Genomic DNA, 19,105 nt, shown 5'->3' with positions numbered 1-19,105 from the left:
GAAGACCTCTACCTCTGGGTGTGGGAGACCTGGCTTTTGATGGAGAGAGAGGAAGGGACAGATAGCCTGGGCTTCCACAGGGTGGCATGGAGAGAGACACACAGAGGTGGGGCCCAGAGGCTAAGGGACCCTGAACCTCAGCCCCCCATCTCACCCCCACTCTGGGTGATCTGCAGAAATCCTGGGGAGGGCCCTGGGTTCCTCGGAGCCTGGTGTGGGGTTTCACACTGATCCTGTGAGACCCCAGCCGACTGGGTTACAACTACATTTTCTGATTTGCTCTTTTCCACGCCTCTCTGTGGGAGCTATCGTTATGCCCATTTTCCACCAGAGGCACCTGGGGCCCAGAGAGATTAAGTAACTCACACCTGACCCCACTCCTGGCTGATTGCTGAGCTCCCCCCACCTCTCTAAATACTCATGCACTGCACTGTGGAGCGGACAGAAGCACAGGCCCTGGCGCTCCATAGATGTGGTTCGAATTCTGCCCTGACACTGACCAGCTCTGTTACTTTAGGTAAGTCAAACTCTCTTCTGAGTTTCAGTTTCCTCATCTGTAAAGTGCGGGTTCTGATTCAGGCACGTGTTACATGCTGAATGAGTATTAATATCATCATCATTATTACTCAGCAACCAGAGCCCCGGATGGAAGCCCTCCCCCGGGAGAGGCTGGTCCTGCTGAGGGAGTCGCATCCTTCCTGCCCTCCTTCCCTCTCCCTCCCTGGCTCTGTGATAAGGTGCTTTTAGGACAAGGCTCCAGGTTCACCCAGGCTTTTCCAGCATGCCCTGTCCCTTGAGGAGCGAGGGTCCTACCCAGGGAAGAGGCAGCCCTAGCAGTGACCCTGGGAAGGGCCTGTGACCACACAGGCTCCAGGAGGGGACTTCGGGACCAGGAGCGTGGCAGGAAATGGGTGGGATGGAGGCGTGTGGTAGAGGCTGGTTGCTTGGTTCCCAGCTTAAATGCGGAACTGCAGAGACTACCCACCGAACCACAGGCCAAGGACCGGCACCCTTCCCTGCCTATCCATGCTCTCCTGCCCCGGAGTTCCCAGAGTTCCTGGATCTCAGGCTTGACAGATTAGTGCCTCTCTGGACCGAAAAACCTGTTCTTGACATCCCCGCCCCATCCCCCCTTCTCTCCTCAGTCTGAGCTGCAGGAATCCAGGCCCTGGCTGGGGCTCCCCCTCTTGTCCCCTTTCTAACCCGGGATCTGCTCAGCCTCTGAGTAGCCACCAAACCTGCAGTGCTAGGCAGTCCTGGGCTCAGGGTGCTGCAAGATGCAGTGGTCCCTGTGGCACTGGTGCCCTGTCTCAACTTCAGGAAGTGTCATTACCCATTTTCCAGGTGAGGCCCGAGTTTCCTCAAGTCCCTGCAACTTGCCATTGGGCTGCTGGGATTTGAGTCAGGGGACTGGGTGATGCCAAAGGCTGTCTGGAAATGAGAAAGGGAGGATGGGGCAGGGGTGTGGGGGGGAAGATAACCAGTTCTGCCTGTAAATAGAATGTGTCAATCACATTTCTTGGGCAATGTCTGCAAATGCCTTTTAGCATCACTTAAAGACATTTAATTACTTAATACAAATAATAATAATGATAGTGATTCTGTTGGGCTTCCTCTGTGCCAGGCACATCCATTAACTCATTCAATTGAATCGGTCCTCAAGTTGAGATTAGAAAAGCCGCCCCTCCCTCAACAGCAGTTCTGGCCAACCGAATTCTGCTTGCCCTGACGCCTGGCCTCCCAGGCTGTCAACTCCCCTCTCTCACCTCCTTACCTGAGCCCAGGAGAGGACAGGACAGCACCCCCCCAGCTCTGAACCGCTGGCCATGTGTCAAGCTATTTCACCCTTATTAAAAAGAAAAAGAAGTCACCTCCCCCTTGGGGTCTTCTCAGCCAGCCAGGCCACCTGCCCCTCCCCACCGTGGCAATCTCCATCAGCCTCCAGGTCATGACCCCACTGGCCTTGTCACTGACTCAGCCAGCTTCTTGGCTTCCACCTGGGGAGATTTCGACAGCCAGGTGTATAGTCCAGATCCTTGCCTCACAGTTTCTTGACTTTTCCAAGCCCCATGACTTATAGCTTTTCTTCAGCAAGCCACCCCCTGGCCAAAATCTGAGACTTGACCTCACTGGAAATGGCTCCATTCTTTCAAGTTCCCATTCAGAAGGCAGTTCACCTTGCTGTGCATCTATGTCTCCTGTATGCCTTCCAGGGACCCCCTCTACCTTCTTTTCTCCCACCTACCCGCCTTCGTTTCCTCCCTAACTCCAGGAGCCCTCATTTCTGTTGCACATTCACCTGCATCCTGTTTCCACCCCACCAAGACATCCAACCAAGACAAGAAAAAAAGGGAATGCCAGGCTCTTCTCACTTATGAATACTGATACATAATTCTGAAATAAAATATTAACACATTAAATCAAGCATTATATTCTAAAAAGTACATCCTGACCAAATAGACTTTATTCAGAGAAAGAGGTGTGGTTTAATACTGCTAAATTTTATACAATAACTCATATTAATATATCAAAAGAGGAAAAACAACTTGGCCATTTAGATAGATGCCCAAAAATATATTTTATAAAATTCAATATCCATACCTGCTTTAAAAAAATCAACTCCTGGGCTTCCCTGGTGGCGCAGTGGTTGAGAGTCCGCCTGCCGATGCAGGGGACACGGGTTCGTGCCCCGGTCCGGGAAGATCCCACATGCCGCGGAGCGGCTGGGCCCGTGAGCCATGGCCGCTGAGCCTGCGCGTCCAGAGCCTGTGCTCTGCAACGGGAGAGGCCACAACAGTGAGAGGCCCGCGTACCGCAAAAAATAAAATAAAATAAAATAAATAAACTCCTAGTAAAATTGAAATAGAAGGATCCTTCTTTAATGTGGTTTTAAAATATCTATGTCAAACCAATAGACAGCGCCACGTGTGATGCTGAAACATCAGGGATATTGCTATCAAGGTCAGGCGCAAGAAGAGGGTGCCAGGATTTGCCACTGTTCTTTAACATTATTCTGGAACAGACAATCAATGCTATTGGTTAGAGGCAATTGCCTAGAGGCAATGATAACCCAGTAGCAATAAGCCGTCAAGAGCCCACTTCTTAGTTTTAAAAAAATATCATTCTCCACTAAAAGGAACCAGAGTTAATAGCTGATCCCAGGGCTAGAACAGAAAAACTACAAGATGAGTTTAAAACATCTTTTTGTGCCAGAAACTAAGGAAAGAGTCAAAGAATAATGGGCACATGTCAAAATGACACAGGAATCTGCTGGAAGGCTAAATCTGGGACAATTTGAGCATCAAAATAAATAGTGATGGTAACAGATTACAACATTTTGATTAAAATAAGAATCCGTGAGTCTATACTGATATAAGGGAATAAATGAATAAATGATGGAGAACGGAAAACTCTTCGTTACAGTAGAATGCCAACTATATGTATAGAACGAGTGATGGAAATAGATATTCACCATTTGGCAACCTTCCTAGTTGTTGAATAAGGCTGGAGTCATCAAAGGATGCTAAGGCTGGTGGGCGGAGATTTGATGAGGAACAGGATATTGGTGTAGTCTTGGAGTATCTCCCCACAACATACTTATCAAAGGCAAAGAAAAAGATGGTGAGTTGATGATGGAGAGACCTGGCAGCCACCAACCTGACCTGGTGATCAAGGTTAACATCACTGTTGGTGGGACAGGTCAGTAACATGTGCCCAGATGTGATGTCCTGATATGAGCACAGCATCATTTCTGTGGTATTCTTTTTTTCTTTTTTGCGGTACGCAGGCCTCTCGCTGTTGTGGCCTCTCTCGTTGCGGAGCACAGGCTCCCGACGCGCAGGCTCAGCGGCCATGGCTCACGGGCCCTGCCGTTCCGCGGCACGTGGGATCTTCCCGGACCGGGGCACGAGCCCGCGTCCCCTGCATCGTCAGGCGGACTCTCAACCACTGCGCCACCAGGGAAGCCCATTTCTGTGGTGTTCTTGCCAAGAGTGCACATCCTGAGAGTGAACACAAGGAAACACTGGAAAGATTCACATTGGGGGACATCCTCAGACTGAATGGCCTGTACTCTTTAAGACTGTCAAGGTCGTGAAAGACAGGGAAGGATGGACCTGTTCCAGATTGAAGGAAACTAATGAGGCATGGCAACTAGATGCCGCTCAGAATCCTGACTTGGATCCTGGACCAGAAAGGCAAAGGAGGCATTGTTGGGACAGTGGGAGAAACTTGGATGGGGTCCATGGATTAAAGGATAGCTTTAAACTAATTTTGATTTCCTAATTTGGAGGGTTGAATGATAGTAATGAGGAGAGGGTGTTGTTTGGGGCAAGTACAAACTGGAGTATTTTGGGGTCATGGGGCAACCTGTCTACAAGTTCTTATCAAATGGTTCAGGCGGAAAAAGGCAGATGTATATATATGTATGAAGAGAGAGGGAGAGGGCTTCCCTGGTGGCGCAGTGGTCGAGAGTCCGCCTACCGATGCAGGGGACGGGGGTTCGTGCCCGGGTCCAGGAAGATCCCACATGCCGCAGAGCAGCTGGACCCGTGAGCCATGGCCGCTGAGCCTGTGCGTCCGGAGCCTGTGCTCCGCAGTGGGAGAGGCCACAACAGTGAGAGGCCCGCGAACCGCAAAAAAAAAAAAAGAAAAGAGAGAGAGGGAGAGAGAGAGAGAGAGAGACAGAGGCACAAATAGAGAGAGAGAGCACAAATGTGGTAAGATGTTTATCAGAGAATCTGGATGAAGGGGATGTAGATATTCTTTGTATTGTTCTTGGAATGTTTCTATAGGTTTGAAGTGTTTTCAAAATAAATGATCAGGGAATAAACCTCACACCCAGTCCTGGTGCAGACACCAGCTCCCACACGGCTCTACTGACAGGGGCAAACGTGTGGTACCCGACGCTCAGGAGCACTTTTGCTCCTGGTTAACTGCCCCCTTCATTCCTGACACAGAATCTCTAAACTTTCGCCATTGGCTCAGGCCCCCATCTGTCTCTCCCTCTCCTTTTGTCAGATGACCTAACTCCGGTTTTTCAGAGAAATTATAGGACATCATGAAGGGTCTCTCTTAATTCCCCTAACATCTTTTCATCCATCCTTAGCGTTTATTCTTAACACACTGCAATATGGTTCATCTAACATTGAGACAGAGAGTAAAACTCCCCTCACTACAGTGCATTGGGTAACAGGTCAGGTCTGTGATTTACCACCCATGGGACGGACACCCCTCCTAGAGGCCTTAGGCTCTGGTCTGGATAGATTGTTCTCCACGACTGTGACACAGCTATCATCTGAGATGTCTCTTCACCACTCACCTGTTTCCATTCCTGGTTTCCTAGCTCTTCCCCTTTTCACCTTGTTTTGGGGGAAAGTACCTCAAATAACAGCTTCCAGTGAAAGAATTCATAGGAGGTAAACTTTTTTTGAGATTTGCATGTCTGAAGATTTTGCATATCTAGTTTTGTATATATTTTTCTATCTTCACACTTAGTTTTTAGTTTAACCATGTATTGGTTAAAGATTGTTTTCCTTCATAATTTTAAAAACATAGCTCCCTTGTCGTTTTGCTTTGTTGAGAAATCTGGTTTCATTTGAATTCCTGATCCTCTGCATGTGACCTGCTTTTTTTTCCACCCTGGAAGTTTTTAGCTCCTTTTATTTCTCTCCATTCTGAAAATTGACAATGATGGTCCTTGGTGTAGGTCTTTTCTCACCTATCATGTGAGGCATTTGGTAGGTCCTTTCATATTGGTCACCCGTTTTATCAGTGCTGGGAAATTTTTTTGTATTGTTATTTCTTTGATTATTTCTCCCCTTAAATTTCTCCATTATCTTTTTCTGAGATTACTTACAAGCAAATGTTGGAGCTCTTGGATCCACTCTCTAATTCTCTTTATCTTTTACTTTTCCTCTTTCCTAATTTTTTGCCTTTTTTTACTCAGTTTTCTGGGAAAGTTTCTCGACTTTATCTTCTGACTTTTCTGTTAGATTTTTTCAAGGTTTTCTATCAGATTAATTTCAAAGAGCTCTTTTATTTTCCAATGTCACCTTTTAAAATATCATCTTGTTCTTAGTTCATGGATGCAGTAGCTTCTCTCATTTCTTTCAATAGTATAGGTCATTTCAAAAGGCTTCTTGTGCCCCTTATTGTTTAGTTGGAGGCAGGAGAGTCTCAAAATTGCTCTGCTTCAGGTTCCCCCCAGAGCCTCTATCCTGAGGCCTCTCACTTTGACAATTACTTGTACCCCTTATAATTCCATCCCTTCACAAAACCTGCCCATCTTATGCCCATTTCCTTAGCAGCTTGCCGCCACTCCTCAAGGAAACACCCAGGGAACGAGCTCCCCTCCTCTCCATCTATGTCACGGCTCTAGTGGAACTGAAGGTTTCATAGGAATTTCTGGTGACAAAACAATCGATGAAGGAACGACTTTGGGTGAGAGGGACCTCCCAGTTCCTTCCCTATGGTACCAATTAGCTCCCTCTCTCCTTGGGGAAACGGTCTCAAGGGATGGCAGTGTGCATCTTAAGCTGGTGTGAACCAGCTTAAGAGTTTGGAGAATTGGGTAAGCTGGTCGATGTCACATCAGTAGCTTGAAGTCAGCCATAGTATTTATACCACTGAAATTGGCAAACAGTACATGTCAAGTTTTTGGGGTTTGTTTTGTTTTCTGAGAGCTTGTTATTAAACATTTACAGCACGTCCCTGAATATCAGTGTCCCTCATTTGGTGCTCTGGTTCCTAGGGAGTGGGGTTGAGGAGCAGGAAAAGTGCCTGCAGTTGTGCAATATGGCAGCCCTGTTGGGGATTCGTGCTCTCAGTCTGGGTTTGCTGTGGAATACCTCTGTAGCTTGCTACGTTAAAGCACTGATTTTACTTTATGTACTTAAAATCATGGCTTATTCTGCAAACTAGTGCAACTTGCCTTCAAACTACCAGCTCTGGGACACTTTAAAAAGAAAAAAATTTACCATATCCACATAGCAGGGCACCAGGGAGCCAACCCCAAGCACCGGGGTCTCCTGATTGTCTCCAGGAAACAAACAGGCCTCCCCCAGAAAAGGCAGGCGGGGGCTCTCTAGTCCAATGAGTCCTCAATGGACTGACAGCCCAGAAACACCCACCTCGTTCGTCTTAGAGCCTCATGCTTCTTCACCTTCTTGAATGCCCTTGGAGAGAGAGCTTGGAAGGCTGGACTGGCATTGGTTCACTGGAACTTGATACGATCCCACCCTCAAGGCGACAGGAGGAGTTTGGGGAGCTAAGCGTGGAAGGGAGCATCTGTGCCCAGCAACCCAAAGCAGTGGGCTGCCCTGGGTCTCCACTCTCCCCGTCCTGTCGTGCCCTCTGCTTTCATATCCTGCTACGGCTTTTCTTCCAGGCCCCTCAGCGCCAGCTCCTGCTGCCCAGCCAGACTGGGGATGGGCTTCCCCGAGGGAAGAATCAGGGGAACAGGTGAGGAGGCACCTCACCAGCCTCTCGTGGACCCTGGCTGATTGGTCCTAAGGAAGATGCTCAAGTGTACCCTGGGGGCTGAGGATACAAGAGCCAGGGTGGCAATAGATTCTAGGAACGCTGGGCCCGCTCTTCCCTTTTCCATCCTGCTCTGACTTAACTTCTCTCTGTGCCTTGGTTTTCCCAAATGTGAAATGGGACTAATCACCCTCAAAACACCCCTGCAAGGTACTAATTACCATCTGTAAGAGACTGTGAGATCTTTGGATGCAATATAGCAGTACTAATAATGGATAACAACACTCTGCCCTTCTCCAGGGCCTTTCGTCCATGGATCTCAAAGCCTCTTACAAACCTTAATTAATTCTCACTACACCCCAGTGCAGGAGGCTGATGGTCATTAGCCTGATTTTACTGATGGGGAAACAGAGAATCCAGGAGGTTGGCCTGAGGCCACACAGTAAGTCAGCAGCGCCACGAGGGCTAGAACTCACAGCCCCCGGCCCCTGGGAAAGGTTCAGAAAATGTGGGCTCCAGCCCAGCCCTGCAACGAGGCTGATGGGACAGTGGCAGAGCCTCTCACCTGCCAGAGCCCTGGAGTGGCTGCCAGGGGAGTCTGGACCACTGAGTTCTGGGGACACTTGGGAACATAGGAGGAGGTCCATAGGCATGGGTTTTGGTAGTTTGGTCCAGCGATTTGGGAAGAGAAGTAACGTTGACGGGGCGCCTGGTATGTGCCAAGGCCCTGTTCGAGGCACTTGTGTTATTTGATCACACCCCACCTGTGAGGTAGGCATATTGCTCCCATTTCACAAGTGAGAAAACGGGCTTGTTGAAGAAGCCACCATTTATGCTCACCTGCCATGGACCGAGCAACATGCTTGTGCCCTCATTGTCAACAATACGGGCCACGAGTCATCTGGGGAGCATGAGGCATTATTAGATATCATTTTAGAGATGGGGAAACTGAGGTACGCAGAGGAAAAGTGACTTGCTCAATGGTGTGACCTTGGACAAGTCATGTTCTTCGACAACCTCTCCCTTCCCCCACCACCCTCAAGTCCTCAGAGTTCCCCAGCCCTGACTCCCTCCCTACCCCAGCGCTCAGGCGAGGCTGAATGAGACCATGGCAGGAAGGGCTTTGAAGTGCTCTGAGGCAGCACCCAGGTCCTCCCAGGGGAAGATGAAAAGCCTCCTGTCCTGGGCTCTTTTTCATCCCACAAGGAAGCTCTCAGAAGATATAAACACCATGGTCACCTGGGATCACCTGGGGACGGTGGCCCATGGGCTTCCCTCCAGGCCTCTAGGGCGGCCTCCCATGTCCTGCCTGGGGGACCCTCTGAGCAGGACCGGGCTTCCTGGGACAGAGGGCTGAGGGTGTCCCTTCCCACCGGCACAGGCCAGGGAGAGTTTGAGGCCAGGGCGTGTGACTGGGCAGCTAGGGCCCCTCTCTGGGGCCCAGTTCTCCAAGGGGGTTGACCTCTGAGGTCCCTTCCAGCTCTGACAGTCCCCGAGACCCTGACTCAGAGCCACACTCCCCAGAATCTTGTCTGTTTTTAATGATTGCCTCACAGGAACCCAAAGAGTTTGTTATAAAGCAGATTCATCCCAGTGACAGCAGTGGGAGCTTTGGGCCCAAGCAAGGTGTCTGGAGACCAGGCTCCGACCACTGGCCCCCACAAGCAAGCTGTGTGGTCTGGACAAGGGTCTTCCTGCTCCTTGCCTCAGTTTCCCTGTTGGTAACGTCTGTGGGGAACGCCTGAGGGGGCTTTGAAGGCTGGAGGAAAGAAATGGAGGAGATGGGGGCGGGGTGGGGGGCCGTGCAGGGGACACGGTGCTCACAGGGTAGAACGGGTCGGGGGCAGGGCGCGGGGTGGGAAGAGGACCATGGAGTGATATTCGGCGGGGCTGGGGGTGGAGGCGGGAATGCAGCTCCAGCAGTGGTTTTGCTCACTGCCTGCTTAATGTTGATAGAAATACTTCCTAATATTTGTACAGTCTTTTTTTTTTTTACGGTCCGCGGGCCTTTCACTGTTGTGGCCTCTCCCGTTGCGGAGCACAGGCTCCGGACGCGCAGGCTCAGCGGCCATGGCTCACAGGCCCAGCCGCTCCGCGGCATGTGGGATCTTCCCGGACCGGGGCACGAACCCGTGTCTCCTGCATCGGCAGGCGGACTCTCAACCACTGCGCCACCAGGGAAGACCCAGCCTTTTACCCAAGTTAACAAAATACTTTCTCTCCTGTGTTGTCTCTTTCAATTCCCCTCCCCACCTGTGGGAGAGGTATATGAGCACGCCCAATCTACAGATGAGGAAACTGAGGCTCAGAAAGAGGAAGTAATCTCAAGGCACCTAAGTAGTAAGGGGCAGACCCAGGCCTCTCCCTGAGACACATTTCTCTAGAAAGTTCCATGCCACAGAGTCCCTCCTGGAACCAGCGTTGGGCAGGCCCGACCTGGGTTGAGGGCCTGGATCACAGAGCCCACTCGCTGGGCCCTTTTCCTCTTCCCGAGGCCCCTTGGGTTGGGGGTGGGGCGTTGGCCCCGAGGGAGGAATCTCGGATGCTGAGTCCAGGGTGCGGCCAGCAGTGGGCGGGAGGCGCTGGAGGCTGCTGCTGGCTGGGCAGGGCAGGGCAGGGCGGGCATGGGAACAGTGTGACCTGGACAGTGTGACCTGCAATAATTGAGTGCTGCACGCAATGGCTGCTGCGGAGGCAGCGAGGCCCCCTGTGCCGGGGGGCGGCCTCACTGCCAAGGCTGGGGCATCCCTGCCTCCCACCTCCTGCCCTGCTGGTTCCCCTTTGGCCACAGCTCCGCAGCTTCTAGGAGGCGATGTTTTTTCTCCCACCAGGCAGATCTTCACCTGAGAGCCTGCTCAGACCTGCCTAACTCACAAAGCTCGGTAGCAACTCCCTGGGGCAGAAAATGTCTCTTCTGAAAGCGAGACAAGAGTTTAATTAAGCCCTAAACGCGCACAGTTGAGCCTGAAATTAGGGTGGTGACAGGAGGGGTAGAAGGCAATCGAGGACGGGGCGGGGGCGGGGTGGGGTGCTGGGGGTTGGCTTCAGCCCACCCCTGGCCCAGCTGAGCAAAACAAGCCTGCAAGCATTTACAGCGCCCGCGGGCGCAGTTACCAAAGCGTCTGTGACCTAGAGAGGGGAGAATGCCATGTTCCCTCTTGTGTTTGGGGTAAGTCTGTAGAGGATTTGGAAAGTGGAAAGAGGGAACCAGGAAGTGAAGCGAGGCTGCCTCTGAGACCAGATCCCGGGTTCCTGGGTGTGTGGGGTGGGAGCTAGGGGGGAGCTGGGTGTCCTCTTGTGACTGCAGTTGGGCAGGGGGGAACCCTCCTCACCCCCAAGGCCAGCTGGGCTCTGCATGAGCTAGGCCGCCACATGCACAGGTGTGCCGGGCTTGGGGCTCCTGCCAAGCACCCCGCCTGGCTCGCCCAAGTGGGCAGAGCTCATCCTGCCCCCCAAGGAGGCAGGCGGCAGCCAGCCAGGAGGTGCCCGGCGGGCTGGGCTCTCGGCTGTAGGGACAAAGCAGCCGACACTGGCTTTGCAAACGGCTGCAGGTCTTGGGGGCAGTCAGGTGCTTTGAGGGGGGGCACTGGCCTCAGTCCCCCTCTCTCCTGTCCCCAGGTCTCCCCAGATTGTTGCTGAGACAGTCAAACCTCAGCCGCCTCCTTTACCTGGCAATTATCCTGCTGTGCCCTGCAACTTGGGTTGGGTCTTACTCTGCCAGGGACTGAAGCAAGAAGAGATGGGCCGGCAGGCGTGTTATCACTTGTCTCGGGAGCAGAGAGGCAGTTGCCACAGGGCCCCTGCGTGCGTGTAGACGTGCATGCGTGGAGCAGTGAGGGAACAGGCTGTCCTCGGAGTGCGTGCCTGGCCCTCCTTCCGTGCGTGCGTGCGTGCGTGCGTGCGTGTGTGTGTTGGGGGAACTGATTTCTGTCACTGAGGCAGGGGACCCAAGGGCAGACCCTGCTTGGTTGACGCAGAAGCTCCCGTGGGCCCCCATCTGACAGGCCATCTGATCACTTAGTAGAGATGCTTATAGGTTCTTTGAATTTAAGGGACACTCTGCTGAAGACACCAAAGTGGGGGCCTTTGCTGGGGGCCGTGGGGAGCACCAGCCAGGGTTCGGCCACTAAGCTGTCCCCACTGGCTTTTCCTAGCTCAGGCCTTAGACCCTGATGGCTCCCCCTTCCCGGGGCAGGTGGGAAATCCTGGCACAGCTTTCCAGTCCCTGAGTCACAGGTGTCCTGGAGGCAAGACGACCGCTGGGCAGAGGGTCAGGAGAGGCCCGAGGGGCATTCGGGGAAGCCTCCCTGGCCCATCTGTGCTTATCTGCCCTTGCCAGCATCCCTAACCCTTATCCTGTGGCTACTGTAACAAATTGCCACAAACTTGCTGGCCTAAAATGACAGAAATTTATTCTCTCACAGTTCTGGAGCCCTGAGGTCCAAACTCAAGGTGTGGCAGGGCCTCTTCCCGGCCCTGGCAGCTGCGGCGTTCTGTCGCCTTAGTGCATCGTCTCTGCTCTGTCTTCACATCGGCTTCTCCTGTGTGTGTGTGATCTCCCTCTGCCCCACTCTTATAAGGACCCTTGTCACTGGATTTAGGGTCCATCCAGATGATCTAGGATGACCTCCTCGTGTTGAAATCCTTAATTTCATCACATCTGCAAAGACCCTTTTTCCAAATAAGCCCACATTCCTAGGATCCAGGGATGTGGACCTGGACGTATCTTTTGGGAGCCATCTGTTACCCCACCCAGTGGTCAGTCAGCCGTGGGTTGGACCCCTCCACTGATGGGAAACTCATTACCTCATGGGTTGGCTCAGTTCACGTCCAGACAGGTCTAATTATTTTAAAGTTCTTAACTTGGGTGGAGTTGAAATTCCACTCAACAGGAACCTCTACCCACTGGCCCTAGTTCTGTCCTTCAGAGCACATAAAATACACCTAAATAAATAAACTCTATTCCCACTACCTCCTGCCCCCGATTACAAGGCAAAAACAAAATCAGAAAACGGTGAGCCAGCTTAATCCTGGGGTCAGAGACAGTGCATAGACCCTGAGGTCGTGAGACCTTGACTCACTGGTGGCTCTGTCCCTAGAACCTTGTGCCTCGGTTTCCTCACCATAATGCCAAAGGGCTGGCTGAATCGCTATTTCCAAGGGACGCTTTTGGAAAATGCATCCTGGACATTCATAATTTGCACTGGCCTACAAAAGCCTGGGAGAAGTCCTGAGTAGAGAAACCCACTGAAGTCAGTCTTTTCCAAACTTACTTGAAAATAGAGTCGTTTTATCGACTAGCATTTTCTTTTATCACCCCGCAGAACTCCTGTGCTGCTTTGGAAGGAGGACCGGTCTCTGTGATGCCTGGGCATCCTTTCCAGCTTTCACAGTCTGTTGAGGTCAAACCAAACAGTTGAGTTCGAGTCTTTGGTTCCCATCCCCAGAGCTGTTGCCAGGCATTTTGCTGGAAGTAACAAATGATCCATTACAAGATGAGAGTCAAGAATCTGGAAAATGAGAAGCCCTTCCCCCAAGCCGCAGACAGCCTGGGCGAGGCTGCGGGTGAAGGCCTCCTCCCAAGGGCCCCGGGCCTGCTGGGGGCCCTTGGGAGGAAGCCACGGAGGAAAGAGCATTTCCGCTGCTCTGCCCCACAGGACATGCTCACCACATCCCTCGGATCCAAACTTCACCTCCACCTCAGACTCCAGCTGCTCGGCCCTCCCTCGTTAGAGAAAGCTACCTGGGAACTTGCCCTTCCAGAGCTTTCTGCTAAAGGTCCCAACGAAATCCCTCCTACCTTTGCTGGGGGAAAAAAATCCCAGAGAAGTTGGATCTTCTGAAATGGGAGCAAGAAGAAACCTAGGCCTCCCACGGGAAAGACGGGGCTGGTGGGGGAAGAGAAGGGACTGAAGGTGTGTCCCAAGGGGAGAGGAGAGAGAGAGCCTGAGGACGGGATGGGTGGAGGTGCAGGGCTCCAACTCTGGGCCCAAAAGAAAGATGGGAACGTTGGCACGAAAGCTAAATAAGGAGACTGGCATAGACTGAGAAGGCCACCAGGTTTATTTCCCTGGCGCCAAGCGAGATTACGGCCAGGCTACTATCCTCCCCCAGAAGGGGCAACCCAGCTCAGATCCACCTTGTAATGTGTGGAGCCGCTGTGGCCTGACGGTTTCATCTGCAGATACGGGTTCACCATGCTCTCAGACACAGATCCAGGACTGTTTATTTGAGCACCCGTATATCAGGCACTATGCTAGGTGCTTTCACATGTCGTCTGTTTAATCCTTACAGCCCCTAATATTTTACAGGTGATCACACCAAGGCGGAGGTTTAGTATCTTGCCAGAAGTTGAGAGGCAAAGAGAGGAATAGAACAAGCTCTGGCTCCCGATCCCACCCCACAGCTTTTGAAGGTATTGAGTAACGCAGCCTCTGGATCCTGACGGTGTGGGCAGTTCTCCCGTAGGTCGGGCCTGAGTCCCTCCTACCCTTGCCTGAATTGGATCGGATGGAAGGACCATGTAAGTAGGTTCGTTCTGCTCCCAACTCGGCCTCAAGAGACATCAGCCATCCTCTGGTACACGTAGTAGCCTTCCAGTTACTGGGGTGGGGAATGTTTGCCTTCTGTTGATGAAAAGAAATAGCTGTGATGATAAATAAATGCCCAACCCAGTGCAGCGATCGATGTCCCTAACAATAAGGCCCTATGTTTGCTCTTGGCTATAGTCACTGCTCAGGAGCCCCTGGGTGTGTCATCCGGGTGGGGCCCCAGGCACACTTACCAGGGGAGGGAGCAAACCTTCCTGCCTTAAGCTACCAGAATTCACCCCAGGAAGTGAGGCGCCTGCAGACCTGCTTCGGAGTGCCCCAGACCAGAGTGAGGAGAAACGTACCAGGTTCGTGGGGCAGTGGAAATGGTGCTCTGCACTTTGCATCGGGAAGTGAGTCTGGTCCCAGCTCTGCCTCTGCTGCCCTGGATGATGTGAGGCAAGCCCGTTTCCCTCTCTGAGCCTCGGTTCCCACCTGTGTAAAATGGGGTAGGGAGGTGGGGTTGTACCCTATGATCTCTCATGTTCCTTCTAGCTCTGACATTACAGGACCCTGTAGCCACGGCTCCTCCTAGAGTTGCTTTATGTATTAAGCACATGGGCCCCTAGCTGGTGGTGGGTGGGCACCCTCAGTGCTCCAAGAACCCAAGCTCTTCCTCTGTGAGGTGGCTGGATGTCCATTCCTGCCTCAGCTTCCCCAAATCCTTCCTTTCTTTTCCACTTTCTCTAGCTGTCATGTGTATCGAATTCCCTAGTTTGCAAGACATTTTCAGAAACATTATCCCACTGGAGCCTCAACCCAACCCTGTGAGGTAGGCAGAGAAAGGGATGCGGCAGAGGGATGGGATGCCTGTGTCAGGCCCTTCCTGTGTGTTGTTTCACTGAACCTTCCCCATAGCTACAGAAATCCTTTTGGGAATACGCAGAGTATAATGAATGCACGCATGCATAATCCTCACCATGGCCCTGAGGTCTTGATGTTATCATCGTCACCACATCACAAGGCAGGAAAGTGAGGCTTGGAGGGGTTCAATAACTGCCCAAGGTCCCCTGGCTCCCAGGCAGCAGAGCCAGGATTGGAACCCAGGCCTCTCTCATCTAAGCCCATGGCCCTTTCTGAGCACTGAGCTGTGCACAAATCAGCATTCTCTGCCCCACTTTGCAGATGAGTGAACGAGGTGTATAGAGATGAAATGATTTTGTCAAGGGTTTGCAGCTCTGAGTAGCAGAGCCAGAACTCAAACCTTGTCTTTCGCCTGCACACCGAGGGCTGTTGAAACATCTCAGTTGCCTCAAAAGAAAAACCAGTGGTGTCCCTTCTTCCCTGCCTCCTTCCTTTCTTCCTTCCTTCTTTCCTCCCTCTTTCCCTCCCTCCCTCCCTTCCTTCCTTCCTTCCAGGAACATCCCCTACCTCTCAGGTGCTTCCTTGTCCGAGGCAGGCAATCGCGTGATGTGCTCACTGGGCAGATAACAGGGCCACCGCTCCTTGGGCTCTGTGTGTCTTTAGGGGTGCGGGTCCCCGTGGCAGCCCATGCGCTCAGTGACCCACAGTAGCTGATCCACAGGGGTGCCGGGGCGGGGTGTGCTGACACCCAGGGGGTGCTCAGTAGGGGTGCTGGCAGCGCCTGCCCCCTCTGTGTGTGTCGTACTTGGGGTGTCTGTGAGTCTGTGCACATCTGCCCCCTCCACATGAGCACGCCCCAGACGGTTGGTGTGCTGGGGACTGCCCGGCGGGGGCGGGGGTGGGAGCATTGAACGTGGACGCTGCCCTCCCAGGCCCTCGCTCACTGCGGTCCCCCCACCTCTCTCCTCTCAGTCTCCACGCTGGGCTCTTCCCCCTCCCTTCCATCCTCTACCAGGGTGATCAGCTTAAAGCTAGATTTTTATTCTCTGGCTGTAGCCCATGATTTGTGTCTCCTGAGTAAGGCAAATACAAACAAAACAACTTCCCCCTGAGGGTAGCATCCAAACTTGTTTGGAAAACTCAGGCTTGAGGCAGTAGCTCACGTTGCGTCTTCTTCTAGGAAATTATCAGTGGAGGATCATAGGTGGCTCAGATCATTCTCCCTCTCACATGTATCACAATTCAGATCTCTCTCCCGCTCATGCACACGTGCGTGTGCGTGGGCATGTGTGTACGGGGGGCATTTTAGGGTAAATTTATTGACGTTTAAAACATACATCCAGTCAAGTATACAAATTTGTGTGCACAACTCACTGGGTTTCCACAACGTGAACACATCTGTAAGCCTGACCCAGCCAAGAAACAGAACTCAGCTCTCACGCCCTCCACTCTGCCTGACCTGCAATGACTTCTAACATCACAGATTCATTTTGCCTTTAAAAAATTATATAATGGGACAACACAGTCAGTATTGCTTTGTGTCTGGCATCTTTTGTTCATTATATTTGCTAACTTTGTGTATGTGTCTAATATATATAGACACACATATACATATATGTGTGTGAAAAAATACATATGCTTCCCCCCTTGCTTAAATATTCTAAATCAAAATGCAAACATTATGTCATTTAATCCCCGTGTTTTTCAGTACGGAGGAGATCCAGGAAGGAGACCTGGATCAAGCAACGAGGCCGCCCGCTCTTGGTCATTCTCTGAGCTCCTCCTGTATCCGCTATGGACCCAGCGCGTGAAGGAGGAAAGCGAAGACCTGGCACATGGGAGTCTGAAGACCTGGGTACACCCGGCTCTGCATGCAAGGTGGGTGTGATCTTCAGCCCATGGCTTACCTTTCCTGAACCTCAGTTTCTTTATCTGGAAAATAGGGCCAATAATGTGGGTCCTGGCTACTGCATAGGCTGTTGAGAGGATCAGGTGACACCCTGGTGGGTGGGGTGTCGAAGCGTGTAGAGATGGTTTGTCGTGATTCCATGCAGAGCTAGGGGGAAGATTCGTTAGCGCCTTCTATACCAAGAGTCTGGGGCCTGAATGCAGGTGTTCAAATTCCAACTCTTTCTCTTTTGCTCTGGAATCTTGGGTGAATTTACCTCTCTTGACGTCCGTTTTCCTCATCTGTTGAATGGGCATGATTGTAGCTACCTCATAGAGTTGTTGTGAATATTAACCGAGTTAATATATACGACAATTAAAACACTGTCTGGTACAGGGGAAGCCCTATTAAAGGTTTTGATAGGTGTCACCATTGTTGTTGCTTCATGCCCGCACTATTGTGTGTGTTCTCTTTACTTTTCTCAGCCAGATTGTGAACTGCCTGAAGGCAGCGTCCATCCAGGCTTCAGGCTTCTCCTCCCCCTTCCTCTACATGCTGGGCAAATCCTGGGGCCAGGCTGATGGGTCCCACGCTCTGACCAGATTAGAAGTGGAGGAAGCCCGCCTAGAGCCTCTGGCCTGGGATGGGGCAGGAGTGGGGAAGCTCATGCTGGGTTTCTGGGTCCTCAGGATAGGAGGGTGGGAGAGATGTGTTTTCATGTGGGACTTGAAGATGCCTGGCAGGAGACTCATGCCGGATAGAGGAATGGTAGGAAAGAGTTTCCCCCTTTAGGGCTTCTGTGCATCCCTTGCCCTATGACAGGGCCTATGTTCAGTCCAGCCTCTTGGTGGCAGAGAAGAAAGCAGGGGCCTGGAGATATCAAGGGACTTGGCCCAGGTCACAGAGCCGGCCATAGCGGGGCCATCCTTGGACCTCTGCTTCTCAACTCAAAGCCCAATCTGAGCTGCCTCTCCTCATGCAGATCTTAGACCCAGAAGAGGAAGCGAGCAAAGCGGTCCTGTTCCTCCTTTCCAGACCCAACTAACATTCCTACCAGAGGTAACTTCTGTTGTGACTCATAAAGATATTTCTGAATAATAGCCCTGGTTAACTTATCTCTGGAATGTATCCGGCTTAAACACATACACACACGCGCACACATGTGGGCAACTGGGGAAGCACCTTCTCTCTGCCTGAGTCTTTCTAGGGCAGTCACGACTCAGCGTCTCCTAGGGGCCATAAGTGGGGACCAGAAAGGCCTCCTTTGCCTATGTTTTCTGAGAAGTCTTGCACAGACTTCAATATAACGCTAAATGTGGTCTAAGGTGATCAGAAGGGCTTGTGGTTGTCTGCTTGTATTCTTTAAATTGAAGGTAACATACAGTAAAGTAAACGGATGTCCTAATCCGAGGGTAGAACTTGATGGGTTTTTCACATATGTACAGATGTAACCACCACCCCGATGCAGAATATTCCGTTTTAATATTATTATTAGGTCGGCCTCTAGAGCAATAGTTTCTGGACTTCCTTGCTTTCACATCTCCTTGGTGTGAATCCCATACATGAAATGGGAATCACGGTGGGTGAGGGCCCATGTCATGCCTCAGAATACTGAAGCTGGTGGGCCCCTCTTGGAATGTAACGGAGGTTGTGTAAGGCCACAGGGAGGAGTGAACCTTGCTTATTCATCCAGCTCTTTCCTCCAGATGCTGATCTCTTCTGATCCGTGGTTCCCAGCCTTTCTTTCTGCCCCACACCTGAACGATACAACACATTCCCTCTGGATTAGTGGCTGAATGTATCAGTGACGTTTAAAGGGAGGGGAGGTGCAGCTTGAAAGGCTGTGTGCGTTATTCTCATGTTTACCCCGACTCGGGGTGAGATGTGAGACTTACTGATTGACTGTATTTCCCCCATCCTGGTTTAAACCCCGTCTGGGTTTAATAGCATCTTTGCTGGTTATTCCTCATTTGCTGAGTGTGCCTTTCCCACCTCCGCCAGATCCACCGCTCACCCTTCCTTGCCCTTCGCTGTGCCTGGGAGGCTGACAGGGGACGGGAGAGATGGTCTGGGATCCTTTCCTCCATCCTCTTCAGTGTCTTTCTGGCATGGGTTGCTTCTCTTTATCCTGATGGACGGCCTTTCTTCCGTGGTCCCAGTGTGCAGTAGGTTCTAATAACACTATTTTCTTCCCTTTTGAACCCTGGGCATGGTCACCGTTTCCAACTGTTACTAGGCCCTGGGTGTGGCAAGATCCCTTGTTGCTCTCTTAGCCCTGCTCACACTTCTCTATGAAGATGCTTCATTTTTAAAGCCTCTTCCTTTGAACCATCCGGGTTGAGGT

The 19,105-nt window shown here is 51.7% G+C and overlaps 1 long non-coding RNA gene across 1 annotated transcript; it reads left to right on the top strand.

The window, feature by feature from the left end:
• Positions 1–10,601: 10,601 nt before the first annotated feature.
• LOC132435483 (uncharacterized) lies at positions 10,602–17,788 on the top strand. Its single transcript, XR_009521554.1, has 5 exons — positions 10,602–10,648; positions 12,804–12,894; positions 13,791–14,002; positions 16,582–16,751; positions 17,744–17,788. It is a non-coding gene; the product is annotated as an uncharacterized lncRNA (long non-coding RNA).
• Positions 17,789–19,105: the final 1,317 nt, after the last annotated feature.

The sequence above is a fragment of the Delphinus delphis genome, chromosome 12 (assembly GCF_949987515.2).
Source record: "Delphinus delphis chromosome 12, mDelDel1.2, whole genome shotgun sequence".
Classification (NCBI taxonomy): Eukaryota; Metazoa; Chordata; class Mammalia; order Artiodactyla; family Delphinidae; genus Delphinus; species Delphinus delphis.
Note: the sequence above shows the minus strand (reverse complement) of the source record. Positions and strands in the feature narration are given on the sequence as shown.